The following is a 6,000-nucleotide window of genomic DNA, read 5'->3' on the forward strand; positions in this document are numbered from 1 at the left end:
CTATCTGTGGAACACACAGTGCCTTTTCAGTTCTCTAAAGATTAACATAAATATATTTAATATCCTGAAAATTCTGAGTACTACACTTTGCCCAGTGTGAAGCCACACTGTTAAATGACCAGTAAAGCCACACTGTTAAATGACCAGTGAAGCCACACTGTTAAATGACCAGGTCTTTCTGGTCAGTTTTCATCCCAATCCCAAAGAAGGGCAGTACTAAAGAATGTTCAAATTACCAAACAATTGGGCTTATTTCCCATGCTAGTAAGGTTTTTCTCAAAATCCTTCATACTAGTCTTTAGCAGTACTTGAAATGAGAATCTCTATATGTACAAGCTGGGTTTACAAAAGGCAGAAAAACCAGAGATCAAATTGCTAACATTTGTTGGACCATAGAGAAAACAAGGGAATTACAGAAGAACATCTACTTCTGCTTCATTGACTATGCTAAAGCCACTGACTGTGCGGATCACAACAAAATATGGGAAATTCTTAAAGAGATAGGAATACCAGACCATCTTACCTGTCTCCTGAGAAACCTGTACATGGGTCAAGAAACAACAGATAGAACCTTACATTGAAGAACTAGCTGTTCAAAATTGGGAATTGAGTACAATAAAGCTGTATATTGTCACCTGCTTATTTTATTTATGTGTAGAGTACATCATGTAAAATGCTAGGCTGGATGAGTTACAAGCTGGAATCAAGATTGCTGGGAGAAGTATTAACAACCCCAAATATGCAGATAATACTACTCTAATGGTGGGAAGTGAAGAGGAACTAAATAGCCTCTTGATGAAGGTGAAAGGGGAGAGTGAAAATGTTGGCTTAAAACTCAACATTCAAAAAACTAAAATCATGGCATTTGGCAACTATAGCCATGAAATTATAAGACATTTTCTCCTTGGAAGGACAGCTATGACAAACTTAGAGAGCATATTAAAAGCAAAGACATCACTTTGCCAACAAAGGTCCATGTAGTCAAAGCTATGGTTTTTCCAGTAGTCATACATGGATGTGAGAGATGGACCATAAAGAAGGCCGAGCACCAGAGAATTGATGCTTTTGAATTGTGGTGCTGGAGAAAATTCTTGAGAGTCCTTTTAACAGCAAGGAGGTCAAACCAGTGAATCCTAAAGGAAATCAGCCCTGAATATTCACTGGAAGCACTGATTCTGAAGCTGAAACTTCAGTACGTTAGCCACCTGATGCCAATAGCCAAGTCATTGAAAAGATCCTGTTGCTAAGAGAGATTGAAGGCAAAAAGAGAAGAAGATGGTAGAGGGTGATGTGGTTGGATAGCATCACTGACTCAATTGACATGAACTAGGGAAAACTTCAGGAGGTAGTGAGGGACAGGGAGGCCTGGTGTGCTGCAGTCCATGGGGTCATAAAGTGTCAGATACAACTTAGCAACTTAACAACAACAACAACTTTCTGGAGAAAGCCAGAGACATAATTCATGATATTTACTTGTAGACAAGAATAGGCAGGAACGTGTTCTAATGTTACTAACTTTTATGTATAAAGATATATATGTGGTGCTGGAGTGGTGAGTGGTGGCTGTGCAACACTGGAACTGCCAGTGTTGCACAGAGGAGATACCCCACGTCCAAGGTAAGGAGCAACCGCTGCACTTTGCTGGAGTGGCCACGAAGAGATATCCCATTCCCAATATAAGAGGAACCCCAGTAAGAAGGTAGGCATGTAGGGCATCAGGGGCAGACAGGCTGAAACCACAATCACAGAAAACTAACAAATCTAATCACATGGACCACAGCCCTGTCTAACTCAATAAAACTAAGCCATGCCCTATAGGGCCACCCAAGATGGACAGGTTATGGTGGAGAGTTCTGACAAAAAGTGGCCCACTGGAGAAGGAAATGGCAAAACACATCAGTATTCATGCCATGCGAGCCCCATGAACAGTATGAAAAGGCAAAAAGATAGAACAGTGAAGGAGGAATTCCTCAGGTGGTAGACCAATATGCTACTGAAGATCAGTGAAGAAATAACTCCAGAAAGAATGAAGAGACAGAGCCAAAGCAAAAACGACACCCAGTTGTGGATATGACCAGTGATAGAAGAAAGGCCCGATGCTGTAAAGGGTAATATTGCATAGGAACCTGGAATGTTAGGTCCATGAATCAAGGTAAATTGGAAGTGGTCAAACAAGAGATGGCAAAAGTAAACATCGACATTCTAGGAATCAGCGAACTAAAATGGACTTGAATGGGTAAATTCAACACAGATGACCATTATATCTAATACTGTGGGCAAGAATCCCTTAGAAGAAATGGAGTGGCCATCATAGTCAACAAGAGTCCAAAATGCAATACTTACATGCAATCTCAAAAATGACAGAATGATCTCTGTTCATTTCCAAAGCAAAACTTTCAGTGTCACCATAATCCAAGTCTATGCCCTGAGCAGTAATGCTAAAGAAGCTGAAGTTGAATGGTTCTATGAAGACCTACAAGACCTTTTAGAACTAACACCCAAAAAAGATGTCCTTTTCATTATAGGGGACTGGAATGCAAAAGTAGGAAGTCAAGAAACAGCTGGAGTAACAGGCAATTTTGGCCTTGGAGAAGCAGGCCAAAGAATGAAGGCTAATGGAGTTTTGCCAAGGGAATGCACTGGTCATAGCAAACACTCTCTTCCAACAATACAAGAGAAGACTCTACACATGGACATCACCACATAGCCGACAACAAAATCAGATTGATTATATTCTTCACAGCCAAAGATGGAGAAGCTCTATACAGTCAGCAAAAACAAGACCAGGGGCTGTCTGTGGCTCAGATCATGATCTCCTTATAGCAAAATTCAGACTTAAATTGAAGAAAGTAGGGAAAACCACTAGACCGTTCAGGTATGACCTAAATCAAATCCCTTATGATTACACAGTGGAAGTGAGAAATAGATTTAAGGGACTAGATCTGATAGACAGAGTGCCTGATGAGCTACAGATGGAGGTTTCTGACTGTACATTGAACTTCCAGATGTTCAAGCTGGTTTTAGAAAAGGCACCAAAGATCAATTTGCCGACATCTGCAGGATCATCAAAAAAGCATGAGAGTTCCAGAAAAAAACATGTTTCTGCTTTATTGACTATTCCAAAGCCTTTGACTATGTGGATCACAATAAACTGTGGAAAATTCTGAAAGAGATGGGTTGCCAAATCACCTGACCTGCCTCTTGAGATATCTGTATGCAGGTCAAGAAGCTACAGGTAGAACTGGACATGGAACAATAGACTGGTCCCAAACAGGGAAAGGAGTATGTCAAGGCTGTATTATGTCACCCTGCTTATTTAACTTATATGCAGAGTACATCATGAGAAATGCTGAGCTGGATGAAGCACAAGCTGGAATCAAAATTTCTAGGAGAAATATCAATCACCTCAGATATGCAGATGACACCACCCTTATGGCAGAAAGTGAAGAAGAACTAAAGAGCCTCTTGATGGAAGTGAAAAAGGAAAGTGAAAAAGTTGGCTTAAAGCTCAACATTGAGTAAACTAAGATCATGGCATCTGGTCTCATCACTTCATGGCAAATTAATGAGGAAACAGTGACACACTTTATTTTTGGGGGCTCCAAACTCAGTGCAGATGGTGACTGCAGCCATGAAATTAAAAGACACTTATTCCTTAGAAGGAAAGTTACTACCAACCTAGACAGCATATTAAAAGCAGAAATATTACTTGGCCAATGAAGGTCCATCTTGTCAAGGCTATGGTTTTTCCAGTAGTCAGGAATGGATGTGAGAGTTGGATCATAAAGAAAGCTGAGCACTGAAGAATTGATGCTTTTGGAACTATAGTGTTGGAGAAGACTCTTGAGAGTCCCTTGGACTGCAGAAGATGCAACCAGTCCATCCTAAAGGAAATCAGTCCTGAATGTTCATTGGAAGGACTGATGTTGAGGCTGAAACTCCAGTACTTTGGCCACCTGATGTGAAGAGCTGACTCATTTGAAAAGACCCTGATGCTAAGTAAGATTGAAGGCAGAAGGAGAAGGGATGAGAGAGAATGAGATGGTTGAATGGCATCACCAACTCAATGGACATGAGTTTGGGTAAACTCTGCTAGTTGGTGATGAACAGAGAGGCCTGGCATGCTGCAGCCCATGAGTCACAAAGAGTTGGACACTACTGACAGACTTAACTGAACTGAACTGAAAGATGTATGTATCCCATGTTAAACACATATGGGAAATAAAATAATGGACATAAATTTACCTCAAAATCTTTTTGACCTTCCCATAATGACAAAATCTCATTTTTCCAAAATGAAATCATCAAACTCTACTGTTTAATCCCTTAGGCCTTCACTGGTGGCTCAGTGGTAAAGAACTTGCCTGCCTATGTTTGCACACAGGTACAATCCCTGGGTTGAGAAGATCCCCTGGAGAAAGAAATGGCAACCCATTTCAGTATTCTTGTCTGGGAAATTCCATGTGGAGCCTGGTAGGTTACAGTCAGTCCATAGGGTCATAAAAAAGGTGGACATGACTTAGCAACTAAACAACAAACAAGTACTATGTTATAACACACATTTCAAATTGTACTAATTATTTTATATGTATTCTTGAATGTTTTTTCTGTAACTTGGTTTAGATTTTTTTAAGGATTTCATTCTTCTGGATCTTGTATTTTAGGATTTGTTAGGAAATAGAATGTTTCTCAGTCTAGACCAAATTATTCATGGCTACTTAGTCAAGACCTGCTCATATATGCTACCCACTGCCTTATTAATCATAAAATTTTCTTTTCTTTCTAGTAGAGCAGGCAGTGTTCCCAACTCTGTATTAGCACCAGACACTATTAGCTGTGATGCCTCCCAAGTGGCAGTAGTGGCAAAGAATTCACCTGCCAATGCAGGAGATGCAGGAAATGTGAGTTTGATCCTTGGATCAAGAAGATCCCTTGGAGGAGGGCATGGCAACCCACTGCAGTATTCTTGCCTGGAGAATCCCATGAACAGAGGAGCCTGGCAAGGTTCAGTCCATATGATCACAAAGAGTTGGACATGACTGAAGCGACTTAGCACATGTATGCACTATTACCTGTAATGCATTTTTGTGATTCTTTCCCTGAACTCTGGTAGTTGCTTTATGTGTATATGCATATTAGTACTCAGTGGACTATTTGAGAAGGATTTTCTTCATATCACCTGAGTTCTTTTTCTATGCAGCTGTTTCTTTCCTGGCTGTTTCTTTACTGTGCTTTTCAAACTCCAGTTGCCTTTTTCTTCCCAGACTCTCAGATCATTTCAACTTTTTTAAAATATAAATTTATTTATTTTAATTGGAGGCTAATTACTTTACAATATTGTATTGGTTTTGCCATACATCAACATAGATCTTAAGGAGTCTGGCTGAAGCCTCTGCATGGATTATTTTCTATCTCATATCTTGGAAAGTATCTCATAGAGTAATAACTGAGTTCATTTAATTTGTTTTCCATCCCTCGGTGATCACTGTCATTCATTGCCTGACATCCAGTTTTTAAAAAACCTATTTCATAGTTTTGTTAATTTTTGTTTTAGGCAGAAAGATAAATCAAGTCCCATCTTGTTCAGAAGCAGAAAATGCAAACATTTTAATTGAAATTTTATAGAGAATAATAAATTTTATTGAGTATTTTAGTAGTGAGCTCACTGAGCCAATTTAATTTCTTGATCCATTTCATCTTAAGTACTATTAAACAATTTCTTTGTTCTTATTTTGCCAAAATATATTTAATAGGGATTGATTATTCTATATGTAAATCACAATTAAGATTTGATTTATCAATCATTTTATCTCTGTCCAAAATTAGTTATATTTACTTCTGCCACAGAGAGTTTCAGTTACTGGCCATTATAATTTAAAGTCACAGTTTTGCATGTCAAGTTATATTAGAAAGATTTAACACCTGAGTCACTTTTTACTCATTTGGTTAGTTCAGTTGTCTCCATTGAGAGATTTGCATTTGTCATTTCAGTAATATGTA

This window comes from Oryx dammah, unplaced genomic scaffold, assembly GCF_014754425.2.
Source record: "Oryx dammah isolate SB20612 unplaced genomic scaffold, SCBI_Odam_1.1 HiC_scaffold_28, whole genome shotgun sequence".
NCBI classification, from domain to species: Eukaryota; Metazoa; Chordata; class Mammalia; order Artiodactyla; family Bovidae; genus Oryx; species Oryx dammah.